General features: G+C 38.7%; 1 protein-coding gene and 1 pseudogene across 2 annotated transcripts in view; one reads left to right on the plus strand and one right to left on the minus strand.

Annotated features, from left to right (window-relative positions):
• LOC144640220 (uncharacterized) overlaps positions 1–21,298 on the plus strand; it is a 303,086-nt gene that overhangs the window by 197,547 nt on the left and 84,241 nt on the right. The gene's annotated exons all lie outside the window — the stretch shown is intronic.
• LOC144640153 (uncharacterized) lies at positions 1,007–18,918 on the minus strand (annotated as a pseudogene). Its single transcript, XR_013568296.1, has 14 exons — positions 18,834–18,918; positions 10,430–10,855; positions 9,892–9,981; positions 8,497–8,572; positions 8,310–8,373; positions 7,752–7,836; positions 7,254–7,330; positions 6,918–6,954; positions 6,115–6,178; positions 4,203–4,313; positions 3,378–3,401; positions 2,644–2,758; positions 1,755–1,847; positions 1,007–1,288 (listed from the first exon to the last, which is right to left on the minus strand). The product of XR_013568296.1 is annotated as an uncharacterized LOC144640153 (transcript).

Genomic DNA, 21,298 nt, shown 5'->3' on the forward strand with positions numbered 1-21,298 from the left:
AACTTAATATTGAAAAGCAAGTTCTGCCAGCAATTTGACTACCGCCTGCTGTACCTTTTTCTAGAAGACTTTTGTTTATGTGAACGAGAAATAACGTTTTTAAAAGGATAGTCAATCAACTACAAGACTCGCCAAGATCCAAAACACATTGGGTAGATTGAGCGGCAATTTGTTGATCGAGTCAATCAATGGCCACCAATGGGGAAAAACGGGAAAGGGTGGCTCGCCGGCTTAATGCTTATCACGTTGGACTCCGAATCGAGCAAAGCGGTGCGGCAACATGCGTTTTCCGGTACCATTTAATATCATGATCATGTGTTAGTCTTGAATTGGCCAAGACTACACATAGTACCTTTCCGCTCACGAGTATAAATGGGTAACTGTTACGCCTAATTGATTCTAGCGACGTACAGAATCAAATACAATTGGGGAAAACATCACCAGTGTTTCAAAGACTATAATGAGTTAGAGAGAACTGTAAGAAACTCAGCAAGTTTGCCAATTTTTAAGAAGTGTCTTTTTTCTGCTTTTTATAATTAAGTATTTTTAATCCTTTTAATGTATATATTGTAAATATTTTTTATATTTCGGTTTGAGCTCTAATTTATTGATTTTAATTGTATCATTTTATAATATACATCTAGTGTTAGGACCTCTATGTAAACCACTTTAAGTGATGGAGCTTCCTAATAAAAGATTGTTATTATTATTACAGTCGCGTTCATAAGTGCGCCAAGAGAGGATGAGGGGCTCTTGGTGCGCGATTCATTTAAATTTGTATTTTTCTTTCACGGACCCAGCCCTAAGGGTCTTTCAGGCGCTAAAATCGCAGTGTGTCCGCCATCTTGCATTTGAATGCCTAAAAGACACTATGGCCCAGCCACGGTTAGCTGGGGCCGCGCAAAGAACGACGAGTGAGGAAAACAAGAGGGCTTTTTAGGCTTTCACTGGTAAACATTGGGCACCGTAACTGCACCGAGATTCCGACCACAGTCTGATCAATCTGATCTTCTTGGATTTCGATTCGGTGGCTGTCACCGACACTGGTGGAATTCGAGCGCGATGGAAAGCCGGTCCTATGTTCTACACCGCTAGGAGCCAGGCAGTCTGGCGATGGAGAACGCTGTCCTCATCGGTTGAAACAAAGGCGTGTTCGCTCAGGGTCTTGGCAAGACAACATCCGGGAATGTGTTCTCCGCTTCTCTCACTGCCTCCTCAGGGAAAAAGGCCGCCACGCACAATTCTGTTGCCTTCACCCAGCCCCGGCCAGGCATGCTGTCATTCTTCCCTACAGGGGATGAAAAGGATTATGAACAACTGACCACTATTTAAGGAGTCCAAAAAATTCCTCAGCCTACCTACAGAGCAACATATCTATGTAACTGGATTTAAGAATTCTAGTATTATTTTCCTCGGATTTTAACAGAAGTATGGTATTATCGGTTAATCATTTGAAGATTTCTAGCGAAACGTTCTCTTATGGCGAATGTAAGTAAAACAGAATTGATGAAATTGTTTAGCACGGCGGCATCATTTCATTTATTCTGTCACCTATTCCTTCATGGGAAAAATAGAACCCACAAAAATCACTTGGCTCCCAGTTGCTTCATAGTGAAAGTTGGTGGAGCATCGCACCGGTATCGTGAAGGTCACGGATTTGAACCCGGTGTTCAAAGCCCTCGAAACTTTTTTCAGGCATTTCCCCACGGTTGATTAAATGTATCATTGCTTGCTTCTTAATGTAAGTTACTTACAAAATACTTGTTTAAGATCCACTATGAGGGATGTGGGCGTATTCTCTTCCATGACTTCTGCACTTCCTTGTAGGACTACAAACAGGGTACCGCCTTGAGACCGAAAGCAAAATACATGTATCAGTAAAGAACCAGGGCCCGGTTGCATAAAGCAACTTAAGATTAAGTGGGATTTTCTGCAACCATTCCCTGTGTTCCAGAGGATTTTCGTGGCCCGTGCTATTATGGATGAATCGGGCAAAGACGGACTAAAGAGTAAAGGAAAACCTATGACGATGCAAAAAACATTCAGCGGAATGCAAGGAGCAGTTGCAGAAAATCCCACTTTATATTAAGTTGCTTTATGCAACTGGGCACAGGGGTATCCAAGATTTTTCTTAGTAGGGCGTGAACCAATAAACCACATATTATTTCTTTGCAGAATACCAGTTGTATTTGAAAGTCGCAGGTCATCTCAGGGGGAGGGGGGGGGCACCTTCCCGGGCCTCGATCCGCCCCTGAGAACTTGCCAATGTCTAAGATGTTTACTTATGTTGAGTTGCTTACAATGAGGATTTTATGACGTCGCTTACAACCTGATCATTTATTTAATTATATATGAACACGATTCAGCATACATACATACAGCATAAATTCCTGTCAATCAGATGGGGATTAAGACTGGAAATGAAAGGTGTTGTTGAATTTGCAAACTGAAACAAAACACAACCAAATGTTTTCAATCCGCGAGCTGTAGTTCCCAGGGTCTCTTCTTAGGGGACAGGGTGTAGAGACCCTGGGAGCGATGTCGAGAGCTGTTCTCTTGTTTAATGCTGCTTGCATTGCATCTGCGATTCCAAAACAAGTGAACCACTCACAGAACACCAATAATAAGATAAAGTAGACTAACCTTCTTGGTACTGTCTGGTTGACAACATAACATCATCAGCTTGCACTTCCTTGATAACCATGGACAGAGCAAGAATGTACAAGAATCCTGGTGGACAAGCTTTGAATTCTTCTGTCTGTCAAGAAAATCGCATGACTTGAGTGATGATTATGATACTACACTTAGAGAAAACTGACATACATGTACGTGGCTCAAATAAAAAGGAAACAGGTTTTAAGAAGCGAGGAAGGATGAAGCATGGAAGATAACAAATGGAGAATTAAAAGGTGAGGAGTGCTGGGTGTGAGATGAGGGATTTTGCAGGAGGGATGCGGGGTGAAGGAAGAGGAAAAGGGGATGAGGGATTTAAGGAGTATAAGATGAGGCATGAAGGATGAGAAATGATGGATGAGAGGTGAAAGATACAGGATATGGGTGAGGAATGTGAGATAAGGGATGGCGGATCTGGCGTATGGGATATATGGGATGAGGGATAAGGGGTGAGGGATATGGGATGAGGGATGTGGGCTAAGGGATGAGGGATGTAGCATGAGGGATACGGGATGAGATACTATATGGGGTTCAGGATGAGGGATAAAGGACGTGGGATGAGGGATAAATGATGTGGGCTTCGATGTGGGATGATGCATACAGGATGTGGGATGAGGGATAAAGGATGTGGGATATGTGCGCTGAGGGATAAGGGACATACGAGATGAGGGATTCTTTGTTACATTTCTTATGTTATTACTCACCTGCTTCAAGGTCATCCTCAAAATCTTAATAAAGAAAACAAAAAATAATGGAACATTATATAACATTAATTACTGCTTTGTTACGAAGCTAAAATGCGCGTTCCCTGTCATTTTAATGGGTGTCATTTCTTAACCCTATTCAGACCGGGTTTTTTTGAACCTTCTCGGACCGGGGGGCGGGGGCTTCGGAAGCCCCCCTATGTAACTTCCAGAATATTTAAGCAATCACCATGAAACTTGTATTGTATGTCCGAAACTCTTTCTTTCGGTTTACGTCACGTGGGATTGTGACGTCACATTACGTGACAATTACATCTTGATGTCAAAACAGCCGCCATCTTGGATCCGCGGAAAAGGTTAAGAATCCGATCCAAACAACGCGTCGGTCAACGCGTCGGCCAACGTGTCGGCCGACGCGTCGGCCGACTGTCGGTCGACTGTCGGCCGACTGTCGGCCGACAGTCGGCCGACACACGGCCGACAGTCGGCCGACATTCGACCGACGCGTCGGCAAGTATTTTTCAGTACATGAAAACCGTGGGATCCGCCATCTTGGATTTCAAAATTTTTCCAAAATGCCAGAAAACCACCCAAAATCACCACAAAGTACTCAAAATAAATAAAAATGTGCTTTAAACCCGTAAAAATGTAAAAATAATTCCATTTATGTTGACATTTTTTGATCATCCAACCAGTCTGTTTTCTTTTTTTAATGAACTCATGTGCTCGCACTACAATTCAGTGGACTTGCATCATCTTTAGCAAAACACAAGTTTAACAGATTGATTGTTATTCAATATCCACAAGATAAAAAGACGGTCAAACCTCCAAATCCAAGGCTCCTCCATACTTTCAGTACAGCCTTCCATCTCTTTGATTGACCTGTTGTTTCCACTTGACACTTAGCTCTTGGAGCAATGTTGCCTCTGTTGTGAACTGTGCAATGTAATTTGTAATAAGAATGTGTTGTTGCTACTGTTGTTGTTGTAGTTGATCTAGCAACTTAATCTGTAAGTGTTAATAATGCAATAAAAAAATCTTGTTTATGATTGGTTCTCTGCAAACCTATTATTTTTTTGTCAAGGAATTGACACAATGATCATGCGAATGCCCAATTTTAACATCATCATATTTGGCTGATCAAACAACTCAGAGGTCAAGTGATTTGTGCTCATCATATAAATTGTGCAATTTTTCCCTGGACTGTACTCCACTCAATCCAATTTATATAATTACTGATTTAAACAGTGCCAAGTTACTGTAATTAAAAAAATTAAACTTATTATTGCATAACAATGTTTTCAGTGATACAAAAAGATCCATGTATTTTTTCCACTCATAAAATCAAAATCTTTAGCAAAAAAGCTGCAAGATTACGAACTTGTATAAAACAATTTGAACGTGCTTGTAGATCTGTGTCTAGCACTTACTCTCCCTTAAAGCTGGGCACACACTAGGGGACTAGTCGCAGGGAATTGTCCCTTAGTGTGTACACACTAGAAAATTGACCGATTTGTGGGACTATTGGTCCCTGCAACTAGTCCCAGAAATCAAACCAGCTTAATTTGTGGGACTAGTCGCAGGGACCAAAAATGTGGTCCCTACGACTAGACTTTTGATGCAAAATATGAGTACACACTATGGGACTGGTCCCCGAAGCAAGTCCCTGCGACAAGTCCCTGCGACTAGTCCCCTAGTGTGTGCCGGCCTTAAGATAACACTGTGTATAATTGCATGAAGTGCAAAGTGTTTAATATATGAAATTATAAAATAATTAAGATAGTACGCGCGCTCTCATTGGTCGATAGGTGAGTTTAGATGGGAGTATGTAAACACGGTTGTGACGTCACGCTTTCTGTGTTTCCCGGCACAATTTCAAAACATTATAAAACTATCAAAAAGACTTGCAAAGTAATTTCAAGAACTGTATTAAAGAAATGGAAAACAAAACCAAATATTGACATTTGTTCCGGCTTTCTCTTCCCATATGAGCCCGAGGAAAAAAAGCGAAAGAAAGAAGAATCACAGCGCTTTGCCTGCTAGAGCAGAGGGAGCTCAAGCGAACGACAAAGTATGCAACAAAATTCGCAGTAAACATTTTTCAAGTAAATTTTTGTATTTAAGTACTACAATAAAATTCCCTATAAGACATGCAAACGAAACTATATGCTACAAACTGTAAATCTTTAAGCTTTATAAATTCAAACTTTGCACGGCCGATCGGTTGCCGTCTTTTTGCCGGCAAATCTGCTTAAAATGTGATTAAAATGACGCTTAAAATTTATTTTCTCTGAGACTTTCTCAGCGTAAAAATTCTACTGTTACATTGGCAATAATAGTCGTGAACTTTTTTCATTCAAAATGGGCTTCGGGAAGTGGGAAGAATGGAAATATTTGTCAGAAAACCAAAGCAGAATTTGATGTCAATTTGAGGTTTATTTTACGCTTGAAGCGCATTACAAAGACGGAGGAAACGACAGTAGAAGAAACTGGACTCATTTAGATCGCTAACTGAACAATTTACCGTACAATAAATGCATACCATTGCTACCGACCTCGCTAGATCCGCTGCTTGTGCTATGATTCCTAATTATCCAGCAAAACTTCACAAGACACGATGAGACTTTTTAACTGTGTTTATCGGGCTGCCAAATCATTCAGTTTCACTTTGTGTTTAGATGAGGCTATGTAAACACGGAAAAAGTCCTCTATTGCTTAAATAATAAATTATACACACCTGACTAACAGCATCATGGAAGTTTTCCTCTCGTAGCATAATAACCTGGCATGGCCCAGCCGCCCTGTGGAGTACATGTATGTACATTATATACCTATAATTGTACTACAAGCTCTAGGTTTTTATCAGATGGTAGTTGAAAGTGGTGAAACCCAGAGTCTGCTGTCAAAGTCTACAGAAAACAATGGCAGGTGATCTTTATTGTGTTAGCAGGCGGCTTTTCTAATAAGCATGTACTCATTTATTAATGGTTACTTTACCGTTTACATGTTTTGGGAGGGTGGGGGGTGGGTAGGTGACGTGAGGTGAGATGAATCTTCACAGTATTTAAATAGAGTGTGCAAGATACCTGATCTAAAATAGAGCTTGAAGAAGAATCCAATTACAGTCACAGCAATAATATGGATCCAATGATCACATCTGGTTTAAGTATTCAGACCTCCCCCCCACTAAAATGCTTACAGGTCAGAGTGTTTATGGAGCCCTGAGAGAAGCTGAATGGGTTAGGAGGGGCAGGTACCATCATGGGACAAGATATGGTAGGGTGCAACACACAGATACATGTTGATGTATGATAAGGTTTTCAGGGTAGAATCTGTAAAAAATATCAAAATATAATAGCAGGGTAATACTGTATATTGAACACTGTCACAAGACTAACTGTAATATTCACTCGAGATCACCAAGTAGTTGATCGCTGAAACTGGGAAAGATTGTTAATCCTTCAAGCACCAATTATAATATTAGAGATACATGTATCACCATTAAAATAATGCTCTTTCATGCTGTGCATCTGTCCTAACCTGACGGTGGATCTCCTCTCAGTTCCAGTAAAGAAACCTGCACAGTAAAATAATATCATAAGAAGGTGGGCATGGTAATTTTATGGCTGATTATCCAATGGTGGTCTGAAACACATATAAATTATGCATCTAAAGCTCCAGCTTCAAATGTAATAAATAATATTGTTAATAATATCATTGACTATGAAAAGAAAAAGCCTGCAGATGGGTGTTTAGCTAGTTAAAGGCACCTTTCCACAAAATTGGACCTTTTCTAAAAGGCTAAACAGCAAATAAAAGGTGCATGTTATATCTTTATATTAATAATTTCTACATTCTATTAATTGGCACTGGTACCTTCCTCTCCAAAAGAGAACCCTCTGTCTCCAGCATCAAATGTAGCAAGCTCCTGATTTCCAGTCGAGAACTTCACCCTGCATACAGAGCAATTAACTTGATCATTGATCAATTCAGACATTAATACTGACTGCTAATTAAGGAGAGGGGGTAGATTTCAAAAAAAGAAGAAAACAAACAAACAAACAAACAAAAAGACATGATTTTATGGCAGGAGTGGGTTGGGGAGCGGGGGTTGACAATGGGCCCATTTCTTGCCTTGTTGAGTGCTTATAAATTGAAGAAAATTAATATGGGATTTGAAGTTAAGCCACTGTACAACACTGATTATGACCCATGGATTTTTCTTGTATATGACCCACGGGAACATCCCATGGTAGATACTTTTGCGTACCTCCAACCAATGTTGGTAAGGCTAGCTATTTGTGTGTAGTAAGAGAGTAAGAGTTAGTTCTCAAACTTGCATTTATCAATTGTTTATTGTATAATTTAACTTACTGTCCATGAACTAGAACAAACATTTCTTGTCCTTTCCATCCTTCTTTGAAAATTATGCTGTCAGTAGGATACAGTACAATAATTGCTGCAAAAAATTAAAAAGTAATTAAAAGTAAAGGAATTAGTTTTCCCTCATGGCATTTCTAAGTTAAAATGTCTGGTAAATTCTTTTTTCCTGAATTATTACATGTAGTTTGGGGTTCAGAAAGTTTTGAAGTAGCAGTAGGCATGCAGCTTTATTATCAAAGTGGCCAATTTTTCCATCATTTAGTAAAGAATCAGAGGATATCCCAGCAGCGTAGATGGCTTATTCGAGGCTGGGCACTAATTAACTTTTCCTACCTTCAGGGTGGGCGCTTATTCAAAGTGGGCGCTTATTCGAGGTTAGGCGCTTAATCAAATGAATACAGTAGTTTTTGACTAAAAAGATGTGAAATAAATAATAACATTAAATTACATGTAAAAATTTGCTTCTCCATCCATCAGAGAAAGTTAAGAATAACTACTGCATTATATATAAATATATATATTTTTAAACATAATTTTAAATTAACTGACCTGGCTTTATGGTGGTGACCACAGATGCTAAAGACTCTTTTCTCCAGCTGTGTACCACTGGGGACTTAGACAAAGAAAACAATAAATTTTTATAATTATTATAATTGTGCCATTTAGACTCAGACATCTGGGATCAATAGTAACTATCATGGCAAACACAGTGTAGTTACGATGTGTGTCTACCAACCTTTTGTAACACATCTATAGCAATCTCCTTTGACAACTGTTGGTTGTCAAACAGCTTACTGGTGTCAAGGTATCTCCTACAATTAACGTTGAATTAACAATTAATTATTATTATTAACAATAAACATTAAGCGAGGAAACATCAAACTACATGTACAATATAGTATAAAATCTACTACAATGCAATTTTATTTATTGTCAGTGTCACTTCAAATACCAAAGAAATAGTATACTAGCATCTCATCCAGTAAATTAAGTGGAACAAGAAGCCCTGTGGCTTTATAGACAGGCCCAGTAGCGTTGATCATGAATATATTGTTTACACTGCTTTAATTTACGTCTGTTTTCTTCTTACACTAAAACTCATGAAATATAACTTGTCTCTCTTGTTCATATATCCTGTATCTGAGTCCTTTCTAACTGTCTAGTCCTGTTTTGCTTTGTGGTCTAAGCAGAATTTCTTATTGAGTGAAACACTTTATACAATATGCGTATTATGCATGGTAATTTATAAAATCCTTCTTCCCAATATCATCTACTAAGCAATTTCAAGTGGCTGATGAGAGATGAGCTGTAGTTAGCCAAACAGAATAAGTGACGTAGGTAAACAAATAATTATAATCCCTCTGTCCGATGCCTCTTCCTCCACCCTGGCAATTTCAAGTGGCTGATGAAAGATGGCCCAGTCTAAGCCAATCAGAATGTGTGACCTTCAATACCCTTCCTACAAAAGAAACTTACCAAAAGCAAGAGACGGGTGTAGGCCGATAGCGGCCTGGGCCCATCCCCAGGGGGGATATTCGGGATTTCAAGTGACGGGGATGATCAAAGGATGTTTTTGGGCTTGAGATTTTCAATTCCGGGATTGTTTTGGGTAGGAAAATTTGGCAGCTATTTTTTTATTTATTTAAGTAGGGATGTTTTTGGGTATTAAAAATAATCTGAAGATTCATGGTAGTGCATTGGCTGTGTACTTTTATGAATAAAGTACAAAGAAACATATTTTGTTGTTGATTTTTGAGGGGTCAATTTTGTATCTAGGTATTTTTTGGGTTAAGTTTGAAGCCCTAGGGATTTTTTTGGGTCTTGATTTTTGCCCCCATTTGATCATCCCCGTCATTTGAAGTCCCAAGTACCCCCTCTGGGGGCCCATCTAATAAAGAAATTGACAATCAAAAAGATTGAAACTGTCTTCATAAATGCTGCAAGCAGAATCTTTAGTGTTGACCATGGAGCTTAATGAAATTTATTTAATTTAAACGAATTAATCTAATTTGGCTACATACATTTTCAGAGCAAGCGTTTAAAGGAGAAAATTTTATAACTCAGAATGAAACCTCTTAATTGCTGCAGATAAATTTAGTATGTACTGAACAGATGTAGTATTTCCACCAACCTCTGTTGAAACCACTGCAGTAGAGTTATCTCACTGGGAAACGTGAGCAACTGGCGAGCATCAGAGGTCTTCAGAAGTAATATCACACACCTTGTTAAAACACAATTATATTATTAAATGTGTTGTAAGGTCATACATGGGCACTATTGCCAGTATCACGAGCATGACATTGAGAAGTCACTAAAGCTGAAGTCAATTTAAGACATTTTTTACAACAACTGCAGTTTTATTAAATTAAAATATTATTACTATACTAGTGCAATGAATCTATTTTAAATAAATCAATGTTTTATTCTATCATGGGACGGGACAAAACGACCAGTTGAAGGGAAATTAAAGCGATTCCAAATGCTAAAGATTCAGCTTGTGGGCAGCTACTTTAATGTTGGCAGTCCAAACACGACTGAAGCAGTTCACGATGCAATATGCTTCCCGCGATGCTTTGACCTTTACAACATCACACTTAATAAATCGTTCAATTTGTTCAATAGTTGCGACACCCTGCTAAACATTGGAACTGACATGCACATGTATGTACCTGTTAGATGACCACACATCAGCAGTGCACTTCATATTAAACAGCACAGAAACTTCCCCAAAGCAATCGCCTGCTTGAATTTCCCTCAAGACAAACTTCTGGTTTTCACTAAAAACAGTTACATTCCCTGACACCAGCACATGAATTCCAGATGCCTCTTGGCCTTTGCTTAGTAGAATTTCTGGGGTATCCTCTGTCTCTTTCAGTTCTACACGACGTATCACTTCATCCCGAACACTTTTGTCAAGAGCAATAGGTAGTCTGTTTAAGCAGTCAGTGAGTCTGACAACAGCTTCTGGTGGAAGTAAAGGATTGATGGATGATGCAAATTGTGGACGTACCATCTGACTTTCCCGTCTTCTACCACTCTGTTTGTTGCCCATTTCCAAATAAACGGAACAAAGATTGTTTCTAATCCTTGTCAGTCTAATAATTAATAATAATAATAATAATAATTTAATAATTTATATAGCGCTTTTTACATGTACTGATCAAAAGCGCTTTACAAGAATTTAATTAAAAACAATAAAAAGTTTACATACATATAAAACAACTAAAACCTATTAAAGGTAAAAATAAATCTAACATGAAATTGAAAACAAAATCAAAGAATAAATCAGATTTAAATCATAACATGATATTACTAGCATGTTTGTTATGTTTTTGTTTTATTGTTGTTCTTTGACTTGTTTTTATTTTTGTTTTGTTTTTCGTTTGGTTTGGTTTGTTTTATTTTACTATACACATGTATCAGCCTCGTCCCCAGGCCATACCGCGCTATGCGAGTGAGCGGAGGAGGACTGGAACCGAGCGCGATAGCGCGAGGCCTGGCACAAAATGGCAAAAAAGTCCCAGTTAAGCGAGAAAAAGTCCCAGATATAGCTCGACGAAAATATACGTTTTTCTGCGAGGAAAAGAAAATATTTCTGGTTCATGAGGAAACTGCATCCCTTTTGAACATTTGTGGACTATTTTAGATGGTGGAGACGAACTGTAATGCCGTTTTTTTCCTGCCTTGCAGAATGGTATTGGTCGTATTTAATAGAGTTAAGAAAATGATTCTGTTATCATTGTTTTCGTTCACTTCTCGTAGTGATACATGGGTCTACATGTATCTAGAAGTTCTTTGTGGTAAGCAAATTACGTTCGCCAGGTACTAGTAACTGTGTTAGTTTTATTTAAACCTGAAAGGCGTCGATCTCAATGTTTATAGAGCTAGGGTCGGGATTTTCGACCTTTGTTGTTTACAAATTTATGTGCGAAAACAAAGAAACAATTCAGCTTACTTGAGAGAAGAGGGCTAATCCCCCGATGCATGTATTAAAGCTTGTCATTGATTACCTGTAATTTTTTATTTAGCTTTTTAGAGAAAGAAAAAAAATAATCTAACTCGTAAACCAAAACTTTATTTGATCTTGATGTAGCCTGTCTTTTTCTTGTATACTCTGGCTCGTTTCATTAGCAGGAGATGTTAATCCAAATCCTGGGCCATGTTCAGGTTATATATAACAAGTATGCTTCAATCATTTTCGTCAATTCAATGAGCTTATTAAATAAAAATTACAGCTGGTCATGACTTATTGCAGATTCCAAGTGTGAATTGATAACATTTCCATTGTGTAGCACCACTAAATAGCCAACAGTTCTTGTCAGCCCAAAAGGTGTGGAAATTTATTTCATTTTCCCTCAGTTGCAGAGTTAGCATTTCAGCTGAAGTTTATATATTTTGCTGCCAATTTTCGTGTAGTTTTGACAAATTTACCTGCTGAGATGTTCAAAAAGAAACAGAAGTGCACTGCTTTCCCCTTTAGACAAGATACATACTGCATCATTGTAGACATAGCTCGTTTAACAAAGTATGATTCTTCTGCTATTCTCTCTGACATTTACTTGCAAAGAAACACATAAACACAATATATATATACTGTGTTTATATGTTTATTTGCAAATAAATTAAAATATCAAAATATATAATGTTTAAATATTGTTTGAACCGCTCCAGAAAAGCTGGTTACTGGGGCTTTTGGACCAGTTTCCTTTTAATTTGTGAGCCCCATTCTGCATTTTTGATAGCCCAAAAATATTTGTATTTTTCCTCACATGGGTACACTGGCTATTTTTCCCATTCCTTAAACTACCACCTTTTTAACTCCTACTTGCAGAGATATTAAACTGAGCTTGACTGACACACACACACACACACATAAACACAGTACAGTATACAAAAGTATTTACATGTATTCAACTCTTGCAATATATACTAAAACTAGTAGTTATTGGAATTTAGGGGAGTGCATTTGGTAGGGTGGGGTGATTTGGGGAGGAGGCAGGGAAAGCTGGAGGCAGTGGAAAGTGTTATATTATGTTTTCATATTCTCTTGATATTTGAGGTCTGCTCATAGAAAATGTATGACATTGCCAGCTGATGAAACCTGATCTGCTTGTACCAACCCATCTTTCTAAAGCATAAGAGAAGAATAAAGCCTTTTGATTGATTGTGCCAAGCTAAGTGGCTAAAGGTCTTTAATGAATCCAAATAGAGTACATTGTATATCTAGAAGATACTCTGGATAATGTTTGTATAGTAACAATAGTAACAATATAAATATAACATTAACTAACAGTAACAAACGACTTTTAAACTGAAATGAAGCCATTCTAAACATTTTGATACCAGTCCATTCGGAACAGTTTTTTGTTTCCTTACAATCATAATCTTGTCAATGCTTAGTGGCCGAAGGGAATTTGGTATGTTATAGAGTCTCACAAGTCTGAAGTTCACAAGAGAGAAGTTGAATCTGTTAAGCAGCTGAGTTGACACATTACAACTCGGTATCGTCACCAACAGTAGGCGAATTGCAGCGTTTGTTTCCCAGAAAACAAACCACTACACAGCTTTCTAATTTTCTGATAAGTAGCTTTAGTCATATATTTCGCTACTGATACTTCGAATAAATAGTTACAACTTCACTTACCTTGGATAAAACTGCGAAAAATATTCGAAAAAAGCGAAGGCAAAGGAACAAACAAAGCACACACGAAAGCACAGTTGAAAGTACTGATGGATATCAGCTTTGAGCCTTTTATCTTTTCACCGCTGTTGTTGTTGTGTTAGCGAGAAGCAAAAATACTCATCATACAACTTTTCACGAACGACCACTATTCTATCTCCGTTCACCAAGACACCAACAGAGAAATCGATCGATAGAGACAGCTCCCGTCGCCAGTTACAGTTAGTGGAACATATTCTTTAAGCTCTTTAGATGGTACAATTTGCTGCGCATAAAAATCGACATTTAATTTTTCTACCTTAAATAAAAAATCTCCAATTACTTCACGAGTTTGCTGGCAGACATGGATGAAGGAATCCCAGCCTAATTCTGACGCGTTTTTAAGTTCTTCAAGAAGTTGACTGAAGTTCAATCGTTGGACAGGCTCCGCCATATTGGATTTGCCGTTTATTGCCAGGCGTCCTAGGCGAGTATAGCTAACTGTCGTGGGTCGTGGGTCGTGGGTGGAAGTCGTGGGTCGTGGGTGTGGGTAAAGTCGTGGGTGTGGGTAAATGTCGTGGGTACCAAAAAAGACTAAAATAAAAATACTGAACTAAAATTTGTGACAAAATAGTTCGTTCATGGCTAGTCTGATGCAGAGTTCTTAACAAACTTGTTGGGATGTCTGTAACTACAAGGAACACCGCGAAACACACGACTGTATTAGGAAATGGAGCATGATCAGTGCTTAATTAGAAGTTTGCGACCAGATTGATCGCTCACAAGTGGACTAGAACTGAAAATCTCCGGTAATATTACGTAACGAAAAGTTCCGAAGTCGTCCGAAGTCGTAACATTTACAGGCCTCTTCTCTGAGAAAAAAACAGCGGAAGAAAGGCGTCATAAATACAATATTCACATGGAAGTTGATATTAAATTTCATTTTATTCCGAGCTGCGATTAGCGTTTCGTCCTCAAACACTCCCCAAAACCAGTGCACCCCGAAACACCCCTGCAACCCTTTCGTAAAACGTCGCTCAGGATGCAGTATTAGTCCGCAGCCCATAGCCCGCGTTCAGTCCGTGATTTTTAGTCAATCAATTAAATAATAGTAATACTACGTGCTCGTTATGAAAATAAGCACAACAATTTGGAAGAGGTAGTCGCAAAATTATATGCAGTGCGTTGGGTGACGGTTTAATAAGAAAGCTTTCGCAAAAGCTCTCACGCTTAGCTTTCGCAATTCCAAGTGTGTAATAGATTGTAGTAAAAATGTTGGCTGCAGCATTTCCGAGTCCGAATCGCACATCTCGTCGCTTTGGCCAAGAAGCGAGGCCATTACATCAGTTTTATTAGTAAACCAGCCAGAAGCGCTCTTTTGTAGTCGCAAACGGGACCATCAAAATTTCCCACGGAAAAAATGCCGCTCAGTCTGCAACGCACAATGTCACGCAATATTTTAAAGTCACCATTCTTGTGGGGAAGTGTAGTGTGTGAGCGCGAAATGCTAATCGCAACTCAGAATAAAATAGAATTTACTATTAAAGGGACTGTATCACGGATTTTATCCAAATTTAGGCTGGAAAATGGCCAACAAATTCAATGAAATACAAAAAACAACCGCTTAAAAAAGTGAAGGAACATTCAATAACACAGCAAATACAAAAGAAGGTACGGATGGCCAAAAGTGAAGAAGATTAAAATGAATTGCGATATGCGTTTTTGAAATACTGTTGGGCTTAACAGTTTTCAAAGTTAATCTTGTTTGCTTGTAACTTAACATTATATCACCCAGGAGGCACATTTGGTTGTGATAAATGTAAGGTTCTGTCATTTAGATCCAAAAAAGTAATTTCTTTACACAAAGTTTAATAGCGGGTATTTTGCAAAATTTAATAAAATAAACTCAACTCAGCCGTGACCCAGTCCCTTAAATTGCCATGTGAATGTTGTTTTTATGACTCTTTTCTTCTGCTGTTCTTTTCTCTGACAAGAGGCTTCGTAAATGTTGGGACTTCAGACGGCTTCGGAACTTTTCCTTAATATGACCGGAGATCTTCAGTTCAAGTCCATCTGTGAGCGATCAATCTGATCGCAAACTTCTAAGCACTGATCATGTTCCATTTCATAATACTTATTTCTTTAATATTTTTACTTTATTTTAATTGTTTAAATTTATTGAATTTTATAACACTGTTTTGTTTATCTGCGTTTAAAGAAATTGGTTTTCCAGGTGTTTTTTTTGCGGTGTTCCTTGTTTTAACAGACATCCCAACAAGTATGTTTGCACTCTGCATCAGACTAGCCATGAACGAACTATTTTGTCACAAATTTTAGTTCAGTATTTTTTTTTTTATTTTAGTCTTTTTTGGTACCCACGACATTTACCCACACCCACGACTTTACCCACACCCACGACCCACGACTTCCACCCACGACCCACGACCCACGACAGTTAGCTATACTCGTCCTAGGCGAACTTCCCCGACAAGCTTGGCGGGTGACGTCACATCCAAATTCGCCGGGGACGACTGGGGACGAGGCTGCACATGTATATGGAGAGGGCCCAGTTTGTTGTGGGTGAACCTGTAAGGCAGAATAGTTATATGACAGAATGGCATTAGTTTGCTAGAGGTTAGCTTCACCCTGGTTTACTTGCAGGTAGCTTTTATTTGTTGATTAGGGCAATACTAGTATATGTTGCCCTAACCAAGAAATAAAAGCTAACCGCAAGCAAACCCGGGTGAACTGAAGCTAACTGCAAGTAACCCAGAGTGAAAGTTAGTGCCATTCCATCAATCGGCCATTCTATTCAACTGAATAGGGTCACCCCTTGCAATGGCATTTTACAAGCAATGCTTCACGTCCCTGCACTACTTGAACTGGCTTGATTGTCTAACTACCGTAAGGTTCTGAAAGCAATGATCCTCCAAAAGTAATGAAATTTCAACACTGTTATGATTATATCAATAATTTCCTGAAAGTTGCAACCTGCTAAAAGTAAGGACACTTCAAAGTACCGGTAATCTTGAACAGAATTTTGCTTGTTATTAAGAAAATGATGAAAATAAAGGATACAACAAGCTGTAACAAGCTGACCTAATGTTTGTTTTATGCAAGCCTTATTGCAAAGCCAATTATTCAAGTGTATACTCTGTTCTGATGCAACATAAATTAAATTCTTTTCAACAAGCTTGTTTAACCTTAATATAACATAGACTGATATCTTCCACAAGGTCTTATTCAAAACATTTTTATGATCATGGCATACCTTTCAGCTACCCGAAAGCATAGTAAAAGGCAGCTTTGGCCTTATTCTGGATACAGTGGCTATTTGTATGGCACCTGTACAGTGCTGACTTCAATTTGCTATTCATACAGGAGTCCATCATTTTAGTAGGTTTCCTATGTAGTTATTATATGTCTGTTAAGATGCATCCTGTGATTCTTTTGAGCACTGTTGATTTGACTGACAGACAAAATTGCCTAGTCTCTGCATGCTATGTGAACAACCCATCTCGCAACAATTATAATTTTTTCCAAGTTGAACTCACAGAAATGTCACACAACCTTCTGTTCAAAGATCGACTTTTACAAAACTAAAGGGTACGTGAATATTCGTGAAAAAAAATTCGTGTAGCTTTATTATGATACAAAATATATTGACTTGACTGAAACGAGCGTTTATGTCGAAATTCTACAAGAGTCCACAGACTTCCATATAAGACGCTACTGGTACAGGACCTGTATGCTGATTTGCACTTTATACACATAATGCAGCTTCTTTGACATTGTTTTAATCAATACTTGGATTGGGCGATTCCAGAAAATATCCGTACCATACCACGGACAGCTTTTTGGAAATCCGAGGGCAAGGGGGGTTCTTTGAACTGGAATTCCGAAGGCATGGGGGGATACTTACGATTGGAGTTCCGAAGGCATGGGGGAGTTCCAGATCTTGAACTTTCAGAGGAGACAACAAGAGCATGTTCTTTGAAGATGCTTATTTTGTGGACTACCAATTCGCAAATAAAGCACGAACTGACAACCGCGTCGCGAAAGCAGGATACAAGACAAGTATCGATCGATCAGGCATGTGTTTGCGTTCATTTACAAAAGAAAATAGATAAAATGTGGGTTCTACATCAAGCTTCAGAGGCCTTAACATTGATGAACTTCTTCATTCGCTCTTTGTTTTCTTGTCAAAGCGGATCCACAAAATATTTAGTCCATTCAGTGGAGCGGGAAACTCTTTTGCCACGCTTCGAGACGCCATTTTGAAGCACGTGGGGTTGGGAGCGACTGCTGACCCTGAAGGCTCAAATTCAAGATGGCGGATATGTCAGTGCACTCGATCGTATTATCTTCTGTGTTTACACACGTGCATCACACTATATTCTTATTTTAATGTTCTGCACCAGTTTGGGGCAATGTAAAGTTAATGTAGGTTATATCTGTTGAACAAGGGTAAGGAAAAAAGTGTTATTTTTTTACATTTTCATCCCAGAATCTCCTGAGTCATAATGACTGTCTCTATGTACAGATCGAGTCATTTCAAATAATTTGATGTAAATATGCCACATTGGGTGTATTTGCGAACCCTATCGGCAATTGTAAAGGGCTTGACGGAAAAATGAAAAATCCGAGCGGGACGGGGGGTTAACGATTATGGAATTCCGAGGGCATGGGGGGATAATGCATTTTGGAATTTCTGAAGGCAAGGGGGGCTAAAATATGGAAGCCGTCCGCTGTATGGTACAGATATTTTCTGGAATCGCCCATAATTTGAAGAATCATGTATGAAGAGCAAAATGTACAAGACAGTGTGTGGGTCCTACACGAATGGCTACTAGCTGCGAACAATTCACAAGGAAGCCTAGACTCGCACTCAACTCTGCGTAAAAACCTTTTCCAGCCAACTCGATATCTATAATTGTTTAAGTTGTCAGAAATTCTTTTTATGAATGTTCGACCTTTTTAAGTCTTGTAATTAAAAGTCCGATTTTATACGAGAGGTTGTGTAACATTTTCGTGAGTTTTGAAATTTTAACTGCCGCTAGAGGAGCTGTTCGCGATTTTTGCAGAGATTAGGCAAATTATTGTGAATCTAATCAACGACATTAACGCTAAATAATTACTGCATCCCAACAGACACACAGTATTCTGGATCTGCAAAAAATAAGCAATCACCGGTACATAAAAAAACTACTCAAATTGTGGACTCCCGAAGGTACCTGAAATACGTACTATAAAACGAGGGTCACACTTCGGAACTAAGCTATGATGATTATTAACATGTTACCTACATGCTTGAGAGAACCTTTATGCGGCTCAGGTTCTCTCTACGCCATCTTAGGAGCGAAATGACGAGCTTATGATCTAGTTTTAGTCCTTGTTATTTTAAAGAAACTTACCATTTACTCACACAATACACAAGGTTCCAGTTCGGCAGCCATCTTAATTTTTTAAAGTCGCAATGCATTCTGGTCGAATCGCAAAAGATTCGTTCCCAGTTATACAACGGTCACAGGCGGCTTAGCCGGCAGAATAAGGGCAATGAAGTTTATTTCATTCTTTCGTTGGCGATTTCTATACCGCGGTTTGAAATTCCTACGGAGCTCGAGTTTTGTCGATAACTGCATGGTCATTTACAGATCCTCAAATGTAATAGCTTCTGAAGCGACAATGAAGGCGCACGTATTAGGCCTGGGAACGAGGAGGACGCCAGTGGCAACCCGAGTTTCTTGGCGGAAAATCGCATTGAGGTCTGTTGTCAGTGTTGTGACAAAAAAATTTCAAAACGACTGTTAAACGCGAGGGAAAAAAAATATATATATATTCTGAACTCTTGTTATGTCAATGTCGACAAACGAGAGTATAGCAAATTCAACTTCGAGGATACAAGGCTCAAGCGATCTACGAAGGACCACGAAGGGATTGAGAGCGAAAAAGATAAGAGAAAACATGCGAAAAAGTAGCAAAGAGTATATAGCGAAAAAAAGAGCAAGAAAGGGCCCAAGAAATAGGCAGAAAAGCAGCAAAGAGCAACGAGTATAAAACGAGACAGGGTTCGGTTAAACAGGCAAAGAAACAGCAAACAATAGCGAGAAACAGAAAGAGAAAAGGGTCGGCAAAAGAGGCAGAGAAGTAGCGAAGAGCAAGGTGAAAAAAAGCGAAAGATGGGCCAACTATATAAAAGGAAACAAAGAATTAGGAAATAACCTCGGAAATAACAAAGAAACAGAGAAAGGCAAAGAAAACGAGAAGAAGAGAAAAGTGTTGAAGAAGGTGAGACGTAAGCCTAAGTTAAAAAATAATGGTACAATAATTGAAATTTTATAAATCAGAATTAAGCTTATCTCACCGCTGCCGGATAAGTTGCCGCTAATATAATATTAAATGTACAGAAGCGTACCAAAAAGGTACGATTAGGTATAAAAATTGAAGGTGGCTCTGAAACCACTTGGAGGATTTTTTTTAACTTTGCAAAAAGTTATGGTGTTACTACGGTAATCAGTAATGTCATGAAAATAACCACAACTTGTTCCGCAATGACTGAACATTTGTTTGACATTATATTATATTAGCAGCACCTGAAAAAGATTTGTACTACTGACCCCAAGGTCTTAACCGTACGTGATTTAGATCAATTTCACCATAATGCTGAGGTACACGGCCTGTTACAGTTTTTAGCTTCTTACAGTGGCTTTACAAATAAGCCGTCTGGATATTTTACGAGTTTCGTAGCATAAAATGTAGTAGTAAATAACCGTGGGCGCCACAATGTTGTACACAAATTAGGCAAGTCTTGCAGATAGCAAACCCAACATTGTTTCGGGGGGAGGGGGTAATATTAAAGGGTGAGGGGTAAAATTGGTCCAAGGTACAGTGGATTTCAGTTTACTTTGGCCGCCCGCTTTGCGAATTTCGTTGGGAAATTGGAAACTTTGTTACGAAGTTGCCAATTACGTTGCGAAGTTTGCGAATCAAATTGCGAACTTCGATACAAAGTTGCGAACTTCGGCCCGAATTTATTAAAAACTTCTGTAATTATGTTATCAAAAAGGGCTTTACTACGCTAAACTGTTGGAAACAAATGTCATAAAAATAAAAATATAAACATTGTGTCTAGATACCCGGCAGCCGGGAAGTGTTTTCAAAATACTACATACCCGGCAGTCTGAAATTATTCTAGAATTTCCACGGAAAAACCAATCCAATCCTCCTCAAAACTATAGATCTTTGCTTAGAAATGCCAAGCGATTTCAATTATAGTTTTGGCTTTGTGTCTGAGGAAATTTTCGAGCTTGGGCATACTACAAAATCTTGATTCTTCAACACTTAGAAAAAATTCGTACTCTGACTCCGGTGTCAACTCTTATACAATAATTTCTACAAAAACTGAAGTTGAAACCCTGCGAGAGTATTCGATGTTTGCTGAGAAATGCGAAGCGATTCTAAATAATGTTTTGCTTTTGTTGTGGACGAATGCTCTTGACTTCGGCGTACTATAAAATCCTCGACTCACGGGCACGGTTGTTCAAAAGACTAGATACCCGGCAGTCAAAAATTCATGAATAATCAATACATTCAATATCCACAAAAATGATCATTGAAACCTAGCTCCCGAGAGTATTTCAGTATTTCAATTTTCGGTCGGAAATACCAAGCGAGTTTTTACAATGTCAGTTTGGTTTTGCACAAATTGTACGAACTTTATGTGACTCACGGGCACGATTTTTCAAAGACTACATACCCGGCAGTCAAAAATGCTTCCCGTTTTTCCATCAAAATTTCCATTTGAACCTGCTGAGATGTCGGTGTAGAAAAACCAAGCGATTTTCCAACTTAAGGCCTCAACAATTGCCTCGGCAAAGTA

The sequence above is a fragment of the Oculina patagonica genome, unplaced genomic scaffold, assembly GCF_052425735.1.
Source record: "Oculina patagonica isolate OP01 unplaced genomic scaffold, crgOcupat unplaced2, whole genome shotgun sequence".
Taxonomy (NCBI): Eukaryota; Metazoa; Cnidaria; class Anthozoa; order Scleractinia; family Oculinidae; genus Oculina; species Oculina patagonica.